This window comes from Mobula birostris, chromosome X (genome assembly GCF_030028105.1).
Source record: "Mobula birostris isolate sMobBir1 chromosome X, sMobBir1.hap1, whole genome shotgun sequence".
Classification (NCBI taxonomy): domain Eukaryota; kingdom Metazoa; phylum Chordata; class Chondrichthyes; order Myliobatiformes; family Myliobatidae; genus Mobula; species Mobula birostris.
The window spans coordinates 49804735-49818399 of record NC_092402.1 but is presented as its reverse complement, the minus strand read 5'-3'; the positions used below and the strand labels follow the sequence as shown (position 1 = coordinate 49818399).

Sequence of the window (13665 nt, the reverse complement as noted above, 5' to 3'; positions counted from 1 at the left end):
ATACAACTTTAGTTCCATCTTTCAGCCCCTCTAACCTTGAGTTCAAAGAGACGTCTGCTGCCCTGTTTTCTAATGCACACCAAGTCCCATTCACTCATTGTCCCTCTGACCCACAATGGCTCATGGTTTAAAAATGCCACCTTCAACATTCTCTTCCTTATTTTTTTGTCAGATCCTTTCAGTCTTTGCTCTTCCCTATTTCTGTAACCTCCTCCAGCCCTTCCACCTTCCTTGTCCTGCGTTCCTCCAATGGCCTCTTGACCATCATCAATTTCTATCGCCCCACCACTAGCGGCCAGCTCTCTTCCTAAAACCATTGATCAACCATTCTCTTACTGTCAATTCTTCTCCAACTAAGATCCTGTGAAGATGTTTTACTATGTTAAAGGCAATTGTTTACAATAACATCTAAAGATTACATCCCAGAACCCACAAAAACCCAAGGTAAACCCAAAGTACCCCACTTGGAATACTGTGCTCAGTTCTGGTCGCCTCACTACAGGAAGGATGTGGAAACTATACAAAGGGTGCAGAGGAGATTTACAGGGATGTTGCCTGGATTGGGGAGCATGCCTTATGAGAATAGGTTGAGTGAATTTGTCCTTTTCTCCTTGGAGCGATGGAGGTGACCTGATAGAGGTGTATAAGATGATGAGAGGCATTGATCATGTGGATAGTCAGAGGCTTTTTCCCAGAGCTGAAATGGCTAGTACGAGAGGGCACAGTTTTAAGGTGCTTGGAAGTAGGTACAGAGGAGATGTCAGGGGTAAGTTTTTTTTACACAGAGAGTGGTGAGTGCGTGGAATGGGCTGCCGGTGACGGTGGTGGAGGTGGATACGATAGGGTTTTTTTTAAAGAGACTCCTGGAGCTTAGAAAAATAGAGGCCTATGGGTAACCCTAGGTAATTTCTAAAGTTTGGCACAGCATTGTGCTGTAGGTTTTTTATGTAATGTAATTGAATCAATTGATTTAGGTACCTGACCTTGTGCACACAGAGAAAAGGCAAGATCAGCTCCAGTAATACAATTTGAAGTCAGTGTAGCTCAAAGAGGACACCACCAGCAATGAAATTTAGGACCTTTACTCAAACGTCACCCACGCCAAACTTGGTTTATTATAGTCCAGGGGACAGCTAAAAATTGATTTGCCAATCTAGAGATGGAAGTTACTGCTGGTAGATGGGGGCCCATATAAGTCCTTAAGCCAGTGGATAATCTTTTTTTAAAAAAGACCCAATTAGCAAGAGGACTCAAACTTATCAGTTTTCTGTCTTTTTTTTTCCCCCAGTTAAGTTCTCTCCAGATTCCAAATCTTTTCTTCTTGCCAATCTTCAACCGAGTTTTCTGGAGCTAAAGGGGAGCGTGTGTGCGTTTGAAATCAAGCAATGAGAAACTCTATCTGCATGTTTTGGATTGCAGTGTCTCACTGGCCCAGATACTCAAACTACCCACAGTACAAAATTTTAGATTTATTGCCCTTGACATTATGACAACACCATATCCTGCAAAAACAAGAATATTTGACTTAAAAATGGAAAAGATTCCTTTTAAAAGTACGAGCCTTAAGACGAGGTACATCATTCCCAGTAAAACTCCTACCAGAACTGGGGAAATAAATCTTAGAGGGAATCAGATATTTCCTCAACACTAAGTGATTTGTGGTTTTTTTAAAAAAAAAATAAGAGAATGATGCAGTAAGGCAAGGTGAAAACGACAGTACGTATTAGTAGCAGTTGAACAGATGTCAAAAGGCCGGCTAAGTCGGCCTTCCATTTTTAAAAAAAATCACGGAAAAACATTTAATTCATCTGCTTAACTGATAAGAAACGGATATTCGATCACTTAAACACACTAAAATCATCAAATATCAGTAACAGCCCATCCACTCACCACCTTTCAGGGCAACAAGGAAGTCCTTCACCGCTCAACTTAACCTGTCACTGAAGCAAACCACCGCCCATCAGCTGGTGTTTGGCGGGTTGGTTGGCACTAGCCCCCTCACTCTGCGATTGGCTGCTCGTACGTCAATCAGCCATACGTCATGGACCATCAGCATGGGTTGCACTACAGTGACGACGATCAGCGATTATGTTGAGAATGGGGTGGAAGAGTTGGCTCCGAAAAAATGCAAAGGGCCTGGCGAATAATGAGGGCGATTCACCCAAACTCAAAGTTCAAAGTACATATATGTCACCAAATACAACCCTGTGATTCATTTTCTTGCTGGCATTCACATAAAAACAAACGAAATAATAATAATAAATCCAGGCACACACTAAACGATTCAGGAACAGCTTCTTCCCCTCTGCCACCCGATTTCTGAATGGACATTGAACCCATGAACACCACCTCACTATTTTTTACTTTTATTTTTGCACTACTTATTTAATTTAATCATTATATATAATTATATATATTCACGTTTTTTCTCTATTATGTGTTGCACTGTGCTGCTGTGGCAAAGACATCAAATTTCACATGTACCGGTGATATTAAACCTGATTTTGATTCTGAGCAATAAATATTGAGATCATGAGGTGAAGAGTCCTCAAAACTGAGTCCATATGTTGTGGTGAGTCCATATTTACCCCACTAAGGAGCACCAGGCCATTGTCTCCCTACCCCACTAAGGAGCACCAGGCCATTGTCTCCCACACCATCACCGACTTTATCCGCTCAGGGGATCTCCCATCCACTGCTACTAACCTTATCGTTCGCACACCCTGCACTTCCCGTTTCTACCTCCTACCCAAGATCCACAAACCCTGCCTGTCCTGGCAGACCTATTGTCTCAGCTTGCTCCTGCCCCACCGAACTCGTTTCTGCATACCTCGACACGGTTTTATCACCTCTTGTTCAATCCCTTCCGACCTATGTTCGTGACACTTCTCACGCTCTTAAACTTTTCGATGATTTTAAGTTCCCTGGCCCCCACCGCTTTATTTTCACCATGGATGTCCAGTCCCTATATACTTCCATCCCCCATCAGGAAGGTCTCAAAGCTCTACGCTTCTTTTTGGATTCCAGAGCTAATCAGTTCCCCTCTACCACCACCACTCTGCTCCATCTAGCGGAATTAGTCCTTCCTCTTAATAATTTCTCCTTTGGCTCCTCCCACTTCCTCCAAACTAAAGGTGTAGCTATGGGCACCCATATGGGTCCTAGCTATGCCTGCCTTTTTGTTGGCTTTGTGGAACAATCTATGTTCCGAAACCTATTCTGGTATCTGTCCCCCACTTTTCCTTTGCTACATCGATGACTGCATTGGCGCTGCTTCCTGCACGCATGCAGAACTCGTTGACTTTATTAACTTTGCCTCCAACTTTCACCCTGCCCTCAAGTTTACCTGGTCCATTTCCGACACCTCCCTCCCCTTTCTAGATCTTTCTGTCTCTGTCTCTGGAGACAGCTTATCCACTGACGTCTACTATAAGCCTACTGACTCTCACAGCTATCTGGACTATTCCTCTTCTCACCCTGTCTCTTGCAAAAACGCCATCCCCCTCTCGCAAATCTCCGTCTCCGCCGCATCTGCTCTCAGGATGAGGCTTTTCATTCTAGGACGAGGGAGATGCCTTCCTTTTTTAAAGAAAGGGGCTTCCCTTCCTCCACTATCGACTCTGCTCTTAAACGCATCTCCCCCATTTCACGTACATCTGCTCTCACTCCATCCTCCCGCCACCCCACTAGGAATACAGTTCCCCTGGTCCTCACCTACCACCCCACCAGCCTCCGGGTCCAACATATTATTCTCCGTAACTTCCGCCACCTCCAACGGGATCCCACCACTAAGCACATCTTTCCCTCCCCCTCTCTCTCTGCATTCCGCAGGGATCGCTCCCTACGCAACTCCCTTGTCCATTCGTCCCCCCCATCCCTCCCCACTGATCTCCCTCCTGGCACTTATCCGTGTAAGTGGAACAAGTGCTACACATGCCCTTACACTTCCTCCCTTACCACCATTCAGGGCCCCAAACAGTCCTTCCAGGTGAGGCAACACTTCACCTGTGAGTCGGCTGGGGTGATATACTGCGTCCGGTGCTCCCGATGTGGCCTTTTATATATTGGCGAGACCCGACGGAGACTGAGAGACCGCTTTGCTGAACATCTACACGCTATCCGCCAGAGAAAGCAGGATCTCCCAGTGGCCACACATTTTAATTCCACATCCCATTCCCATTCTGACATGTCTATCCACGGCCTCCTCTACTGTAAAGATGAAGCCACACTCAGGTTGGAGGAACAACACCTTATATTCCGTCTGGGTAGCCTCCAACCTGATGGCATGAACATCAACTTCTCTAACTTCCGCTAATGCCCCACCTCCCCCTCGTACCCCATCTGTTACTTATTTTTATACACACATTTTTTCTCTCACTCTCCTTTTTCTCCCTCTGTCCCTCTAATATACCCCTTGCCCATCCTCTGGGTCCCCCCCCACTTGTCTTTCTCCCTGGGCCCCCTGTCCCATGATCCTCTCATATCCCTTTTACCAATCACCTGTCCAGCTCTTGGCTCCATCCCCTCCTGTCTTCTCCTATCATTTTGGATCTCCCTCTCCCCCTCCAACTTTCAAATCCCTTACTCACTCTTCCTTCAGTTAGTCCTGACGAAGGGTCTCGGCCTGAAACGTTGACTGTACCTCTTCCTACAGATGCTGCCTGGCCTGCTGCGTTCACCAGCAACTTTGATGTGTGTTCCATATTTCAATGTTGGGGTGAGTGAGGTATCCCCTTTGGTTTAGAAACTTGATGGTTGAGGGATAATAACTGTTCCTGAACCTGGTGGTGTGGGTCCTGTCCATTCATCCCAACGGCAGCAGCTAAAAGAGAGTGTGGTCTGGGTGGTGGGGGTCCTTGCTGGTGGATGCTGCTTTCCTGTGGCACCACTCCATGTAGATGTGCTCAATGGTGGGGAGGAGCTTCACCTGTGATGGAGTGGGCTGTATCCACTACTTTTTGTAAGCTTTTCTGTTCAAAGGCATTGGTGTTTCCATACCATGCAGCCAGTCAATATATTTTCCACCGCACACCTATAGAAGTTTTAGCTGATATGCTGAATCTTCGCAAACTTCTAAGAAAGTAGAGGTGCTGCCATGCTTACTTTTGTATTGGCACCTCCTCTGAAATGATATAGCACGAAGGAATTTAAAGTTGTTCACCCTCTCCACCTCTGATCCCCCAATGAAGACTGGTTCATGGACCTCTGGTTTCCTCCTCCTGAAGTCAATAATCAGCTCCTTGGTCTTGCTGACATTGAGTGAAAGGTTGTTGTTATAACACCACTCAGCCAGGTTTTTTGGTCTCCCTCCTCTATGCTGATTCATCACCACCTTTGATTGGGCCAACAGCAGTGGTGTTGTCAGCAAACTTAAATATGACATTGGAGCTGTGTTTAGCCACATAGTCATATGTATAAAGCAAGTAGATCAGGGGGCTAAGCACACAGCCTTGTGGGGCTCCTGTGCTGATGGAGATTGTGGAGGAGATGCTGTTGCCAATCCAAACTGACTGGGGTCTGCAAGTGAGGAAATCCAGGATCCAGTTGCACAAGGAGGTATTTGAGGCCCAGGTCGTGAAGCTTATTGATTAGTTTTGAGGGGATGATAGTATTGAATGCTGAGCTGTAGTTGATAAAGAGCATCCTGATGTATGCATTTACATTGTCCATGTGTTCCAGTGTTGAGTGAGGAGCCAATTAAATGGCATCTGCTGTTGACCTGTTGTGACAGTAGGCAAACTGGAGTGGATCCAAATCACTCCAGGCAGCGGTCCCATCACCAACCTCTCAAAGCACTTCATCACAGTGGATGTTCTTAGGCACGCTCTTCCTAGGCACCGGTATTATAGAAGCCTGCTTGAAGCAGGTAGGTACCTCAGACTGCTGAAGCAGGAGGTTAAAGATCTCAGTAAACACTCCAACCAGTTGATCAGCACAGGTCTTTAGTATTGGCCCAGGTACCCTGCCTGGGCCGGATACTTTCAGTGGGTTCACTCTGCCTGGGCCAGATACTTTCTGTGGGTTCACCCACCCGAAGGTTGCTCTCAAGTAGGCCTCAGACTGAGATCGCAGGGTCATTGGGGGCTGTGGGAGATCGTGAAGATGCCTCCATGTTTTGATGGTCAAAGTGAGCATAAAAGGCATTGAGCTCATCTGGGAGCGAAGTCTGGTTGTCGCCTGTGTAATTTGGTTTCACTTTGTAGGAGATGATAGCATTCCAGCCCTGTCACAGCTGTTGAGCTTCCTTCAGTGATTCCAGTTTAGTCTGGAGTTTCCACCTCGCTTGTGAGATGGCTTTCCGAAGGTTGCCATCTGAACACCACTGATCTGGCCTTCAGCAGATTGTGGATCTCATGGTTCATCCAGGGCTTCTGGTTGGGAAAGACTGAATGAATTTGTGGGGACACACTCCATATGACTGTTTTTATAAAGTCAGTGACAACCATGGCACATTCGTTCAGATCTTCCTGTGAGTCCTTGAACAATGCCCTGTCTACTGACTCGAAGCGATCCCGTAGCCATCCCACTTTGTTGTCATTAGCTCTGGAGCTTTGCTCTTTAGCCTCTGCCTGTATGCAGGTACTAGGATGACAAGGTTTCCTGAAATGCGGTCTGGGCATGGAACGGTTGGCATTCCTAATCATAGTGTAACAATGGTCAAGTGTGTTGGGACCTTTTGTGCTGCGGGTGATATGTTGGTAATAATCGGGCAAAGATTTCTTCAACAAGCCTGATTCAATTTCCTGGCAATGATTTGAAAGGTGTCAGGGTAGGCTGTTTCTTGTTTGCTAATTGCTGCACTCAGTATCTCAGATGCTTGCTTAACATCGGTCTTTGGTGGTATGTACACTGCAGTCAGGATCACAGAGGAGAACTCTCTTGGTAAGTAGAATGGTCGGTTCTTAATCATTAGATGTTTCAGGTTGGGGAACAAGAGTGTGACAAGACCATGCTCGTTGCAGTCAGAGAGCAATACAGCACGGAAACAGACCCTTCAGTCCATCTAGTCTGTTCCAAACTGTTTTTCTGCCTAGTCCTATCGACCTACCCCAGCTCATAGTCCTCCCATCCATGTATTTATCCAAACTTCTTTAAAACATTGAAATCAAACCTGCATCTGCAACTTCTGCTGGCAGCTTGTTTCACACTTGCAACACTCTCTGAGTAAAGAAGCTCCCCCTCAGATTTCCCTTAAATATTTCACCTTTCACCCTTAACCTATGACCTCTAGTGTTAGTCTCACCCAACTTCAATGGAAAAGGCTTGCTTGCATTTATCCTAGCTATACCCCTCATAATTTTGTATACTTCTATTAAATTCCACCTCAGTCTTCTACATTCCATGGAATAAAGTCCAAACCTATTCAATCTTTCCCTATAACTCAGGCCCTCCTCGAAACATATTTGTAAATTTTCTTTGTACTCTTTCAACATTATTTACATCTTTCCTGCAGATAGGTGAACAAAACTGCAAACAATACTTCAAATTAGGCCTCACCAACGTTTTACACAACTTCAACATAACATCCCATCTCCTGTACTCAATACTTTGTGATTTATGGAAGCCAATGTGCCAAAAGCTTTCTTTATGACTTATCTACCTGTGCCAGCCCTTTCAATGAATTATGGATCTGTATTCCCAGATCCCTTTGTTCTACCACACTCCTCTGTGCCATAGCGATCATTGTATAAGACCTACCTTAGCTGGTCCTACCGAAATGCAACACCTCACACTTGTCTGCACTAAATTTCATCTGCCATTTTTCAGCTCATATTTCCAGCTGGTCCAGATCCTGTTGCAAACTTTGATAGCCTTCCTCACTGTCCACTACACCCCTAATCTTGGTGTTATATGCAAATTTGCTGATCCAGTTCACCACATTATCATCCAGATCATTGGTATAGATGACAAACAACAACAGACCCAGCATGGATCCCTGTGGTACTCCAGTCAAAGAGGCAGCCATTTACTACTACTCTCTGGCTTCTCCCGCTAAGCCAATGTTGAATCCATTTATGACCTCATCAAGAATGCCGAGCAACTGTCAAAGGCCTTGCTAAAGTCCATGTAGAGAGCATCTGCTGCCTTTCCTTCATCAACTTTTCTGGTAACTCCTTTGAAAAACTCTTCAAAATTGGTTAGACACAACCTACCACGCACTAAGCCATGTTCACTAACCCTAATCAGGCCAGGTCTATCCAAATACTTATGTATATATCCTGTCTCTTGAATACCTTCCAATAATTTATCCACTACCCACTGGCCTATAATTTACCAATTAATCAGGCTCACTGGTTTATTCTTAGAAATTTCTTGTCTGTCTCCTGAATAAATACAGATGCAAAAAAAAATCCATTTAAGATCTTCCCCATCTCTTTCAGCTCCATGCATAGTTGATCACATTGATCTTCAAGTAGACCAATTTTGTTCCTTGCTATCTTCTTGCTCTTAATATATCTGTAGAAGATTCCCCTTCACCTTGTCTGCTAGAGCAACCTCATGCCTTCTTTTATCCCTTCTGATTTCCTTCTTGTGTTCTCTTGCATTTCTTATACTCCTCAAGTACCTCATTTCTCCTTGCTGCCTATACCTGCAATGTACCACCTCCTTCTTAACCAGGGCTTCAATATCCCTTAAACGCCAAGGTTCCCTATACCTTTTAGCATTGCCTTTTATTCTAACAAGAACATATAAACTCTGTACTCTGAACTTTTCACTTTTGATGGCTTCTTTTTGCCAGAAACCTATCCCAATCCTCACCTGCTGGATCCTTTCTGATGCTGTCAAAATTGGCTTTTCTCCAACTCAGAATCTCAATCTAAGGGCCAGTCCTATCCTTTTTCATAATTTTCTTGAATCTATTGCTATTATGATCCCAAAGCCTTCCCCTACACACATTTCTGTTACTTGCCCTGTATCATTCCATAATAGGAGATTATATATTGATTAAAGAAACTTTCCTGAACACATTTGACAAACTCTATCCCACCTAGTCCTTTTACAGTATGAGGGTACCAGTCAATATGTGGAAAGTTAAAATCACCTATCACAACTTGTTTTTTCTTGCAACTGTCTGCTATCTCTCCATAAATTTGCTGCTCTGAATCCTGCTGACTATTTTGAGATTTTTTTCTATGTTAGAGGTGCCAGGTAAATGAAACTTCTTCTACATTAGGCAGTCGACCATTTACATGTTTCTGAAGATTGTTGAAGATTGTAAGGCTGAGTGGTTGTGAGGAGATTCCACCAGTTATCAGTGAAACAGAGAGTCTGCAGAGAGACTTGGATAGATTGGGAGAATGTACAAAGAAGTGGCAAATGAAATACAATGTTGGAAAGTGTATGGTTATGCACTTTGGTAGAAGAAATAAACAGGCAGACTATTATTTAAATGGGGAGAGAATTCAAAGTTCTGAGACGCAACAGGACTTGGGAGACCTCGTGCAGGATACCCTTAAGGTTAACCTCCAGGTTGAGTTGGTAGTGAAGAAGGCAAATACAATGTTAACCATATAACCATATAACAATTACAGCACGGAAACAGGCCATCTTGGCCCTTCTAGTCCATGCCAAACTCTTACTCTCACCTAGTCTCACTGACCTGCACTCAGCCCATAACCCTCCATTCCTTTCCTGTCCATATATCTATCCAATTTTACTTTAGATGACAATATCAAACCTGCCTCTACCACTTCTGCTGGAAGCTCGTTCCACACAGCTACCACTCTCTGAGTAAAGAAGTTAGTCATAGTCATAGTCACACTTTATTGATCCCGGGGGAAATTGGTTTTTTGTTACAGTTGCACCATAAATTATAAATAGTTAAATAGTAATATGTAAATTATGCCAGGAAAATAAGACCAGGACCGGCCTATTGGCTCAGGGTGTCTGACCCTCCAAGGGAGGAGTTGTAAAGTTTGATGGCCACTGGCAGGACTGACTTCCTATGACGCTCTGTGTTGCATCTCGGTGGAATGAGTCTCTGGCTGAATGTACTCCTGTGCCCAACCAGTACATTATGTAGTGGATGGGAGACATTGTCCAAGATGGCATGCAACTTGGACAGCATCCTCTTTTCAGACACCACATGTTACCCCTAAACTTTTGCCCCCTAACTCTCAACTCATGTCCTCTTGTTTGAATCTCCCCTACTCTCAATGGAAAAAGCCTATCCACATCAAATCTATCTATCCTCCTCCTCATAATTTTAAATACCTCTATTAAGTCCCCCCTCAACCTTCTATGCTCCAAGGAATAAAGACCCAACTTGTTCAACCCTTCTCTGTAACTTAGGTGCTGAAATCCAGGTAACGTTCTAGTAAATCTTCTCTGTACTCTCTCTATTTTGTTGACATCTTTCCTATAATTCGGTGACCAGAACTGTACACAATACTCCAAATTTGGCCTCACCAATGCCTTGTACAATTTCAACATTACATCCCAACTCCTATACTCAATGCTCTGATTAATAAAGGCCAGCATACCAAAAGCTTTCTTCACCACCCTATATACATGAGATTCCACCTTCAGGGAACTATGCACCATTATTCCTAGATCCCCCTGTTCTACTGCATTCTTCAATGCCCTACCATTTACCATGTATGTCCTATTTTGATTAGTCCTACCAAAATGTAGCACCTCACATTTATCAGCATTAATCTCCATCTGCCATCTTTCAGCCCACTCTTCTAACTGGCCTAAATCTCTCTGCAAGCTTTGAAAACCTACTTCATTATCCACAACTCCACCTATCTTAGTATCATCTGCATACTTACTCATCCAATTTACCACTCCATCATCCAGATCATTAATGTATATGACAAACAACATTGGACCCAGTACAGATCCGAGGCACACCACTAGTCACCGGCCTCCAATACTTTCCATCAATTTACTCACCACTGATGTCAAACTCTCAGGCCGATAATTGCTAGGTTTACTCTTAGAACCCTTTTTAAACAATGGAACCACATGAGCAATACACCAATCCTCCGGCACCATCCCTGTTTCTAATGACATTTGAAATATTTCTGTCAAAGCCCCTGCTATTTCTACATGAATTTCCCTCAAGGTTAGGACCCGGAGACTTATCCACTTTTATATTCCTTAAAAGCGCCAGTACTTCCTCTTCTTTAATCATCATAGTTTCCATAACTTCCCTACCTGTTTCCCTTACCTTACACAATTCAATATCCTTCTCCTTAGTGAATACCGAAGAAAAGAAACTGTTCAAAATCTCCCCCATCTCTTTTGGTTCCACACATAGTCGTCCACTCTGATTCTCTAAGGGACCAATTTTATCCTTTTGCTATTAATATAACTGTAAAAATCTTTTGGATTTATTTTCACCTTACTTGCCAAAGCAACCTCGTACCTTCTTTTAGCTTTTCTAATTTCTTTCTTAAGATTCTTTTTACATTCTTTATCTTCCTCAAGCACCTCATTTACTCCATGCTGCCTATATTTATTGTAGATATCTCTCTTTTTCTGAACCAAGTTTCTAATATCCCTTGAAAACCATGGCTCTCTCAAACTTTTAACCTTTCCCTTCAACCTAACAGGAACATAAAGATTCTGTACCCTCAAAATTTCACCTTTAAATGACCTCCATTTCTCTATTACATCCTTCCCATAAAACAAATTGTCCCAATCCACTCCTTCTAAATCCTTTCACATCTCCTCAAAGTTAGCCTTTCTCCAATCAAAAATCCCAACCCTGGGTCCAGTCCTATCCTTCTCCATAATTATATTGAAACTAATGGCATTGTGATCACTGGACCCGAAGTGCTCCCCAACACATACCTCCGTCACCTGACCTATCTCATTCCCTAACAGGAGATCCAACACTGCCCCTTCTCTAGTTGGTACCTCCATGTATTGCTATAAAAAACTATCCTGCACACATTTTACAAACTCCAAACTCCAGCCCTTTTACAGTATGGGCTTCCCAGTCTATGTGTGGAAAATTAAAATCTCCCACAATCACAACCTTGTGCTTACTACAAATATCTGCTATCTCCTTACAAATTTGCTCCTCCAATTCTCGCTCCCCATTAGGTGGTCTATAATACACCCCTATAAGTGTTACTACACCTTTCCCATTCCTCAATTCCACCTAAGTAGCCTCCCTAGACGAGCCCTTTAATTTATCCTGCCAGAGCACCACTGTAATATTTTCTCTGACAAGCAATGCAACACCTCCCCCTCTTGTCCCTCCGATTCTATCACACTTGAAGCAACGAAATCTAGGAATATTTAGTTGCCAATCACACCCCTCCTGCAACTATGTTTCACTAATAGCTACAACTTCATACTTCCAGGTATCAATCCATGCTTTAAGCTCATCCACCTTTCTTACAATGCTCCTCGCATTAAAATAAATGCATTTAAGAAATTTTCCACCTCTTACTCTCTGTTCATCACTAACGGTGCAAACAACTTTACTATCTTCTTTTTTTTCCTTCTCCTCTACACCTGTTCCTACACTCTGGTTCCCCTCCCCCCTTGTATCTAGTTTAAATCCACTGGAGCCTCTCTAGCAAACCTACCTGCAAGAATATTTGTCCTCCTCCAGTTCAGATGTAAACCGTCCAATGCCAATGAATGTTGGCATTCATTTCTAGAGGAATAGAGTATAGGAGCAGGGGTGTGATGTTGAGGCTCTATAAGGCGCTGGTGAGACCTCACTTGGAGTACTGTGTGCAGTTTTGGGCTCCTTATTTAAGAAAAGATATGCTGACATTGGAGAGGGTTCAGAGAAGATTCACTAGAATGATTCCGGGAGGAGAGGGTTAACATATGAGGAACATTTGACCGCTCTTTGACTGTACTCCTTGGAGTTTAGAAGAATGAGGGGGGACCTCATAGAAACATTTTGAATGTTGAAAGGCATGGACAGAGTGGATGTGGCAAAGTTGTTTCCCACGGTGGGTGAGTCCAGTACGAGAGGACATGACTTAAGGATTGAAGGGCGCCCATTGAGAACAGAGATGAGAAGAAACTTTTTTAACCAGAGGGTGGTGAATCTATGGAATTTGTTGCCACGGGCGGCAGTGGAGGCCAAGTCATTGGGTGTATTTAAGGCAGAGATTGATAGGTATCTGAGTAGCCAGGGCATCAAAGGTTATGGTGAGAAGGCGGGGGAGTGGGACTAAATGGGAGAATGGATCAGCTCATGATAAAATGGCGGAGCAGACTCGATGGGCTGAATGGCCGACTTCTGCTCCTTTGTCTTATGGTCTTATGAGTTTCTTCAGGCCTCGCTTGTGCTGTAGTGTAACTCTAGGGTGACTGCAACAGGTGACATTGAGACACGTTTTCCTTGTAACCCAAGCTGAGAGTGTTTAGTGTTGTCTATTTAGTCTATAGACCGCTCCTCTCAAGGGTGCTGCTGGTCCATTGGTCCCAAGTGACTTCAAGGGATTTTCCAAAGCAGGGTAACAATGTTCTTGCTTGAAGTGTGTGACCTGATATGTACAGTCTCAGTATAAGGTAGAAAGCCTGATCGATAACTCCTTTGTCTGCAGCATCCATCATTATGGACCCTCATCATCTGGGACATGCCCTCTTCTCATTACTACCATCAGAGAGGAGGTACAGGAGCCTGAAGACCCACCCTCAGTGTTTCTGGAACAGCTTCTTCCCCTCTGCCATCAGATTTCTGAA

At 43.9% G+C, this 13665-nt stretch overlaps 1 protein-coding gene across 5 annotated transcripts in view; it reads right to left on the bottom strand.

The window, feature by feature from the left end:
- Positions 1–1952, bottom strand: part of ormdl2 (ORMDL sphingolipid biosynthesis regulator 2) — a 58417-nt gene extending 56465 nt beyond the window's left edge. For 3 of the 5 annotated variants that reach the window (XR_011883874.1, XR_011883873.1, XM_072249305.1), the window contains exon 1: positions 1891–1952. The gene's annotated coding sequence lies outside the window, so the exon portion shown is untranslated. The remainder of the gene's footprint in view (positions 1–1890) is intronic. The other 2 variants (XM_072249308.1, XM_072249307.1) reach the window with 2 other exon arrangements.
- Positions 1953–13665: the final 11713 nt, after the last annotated feature.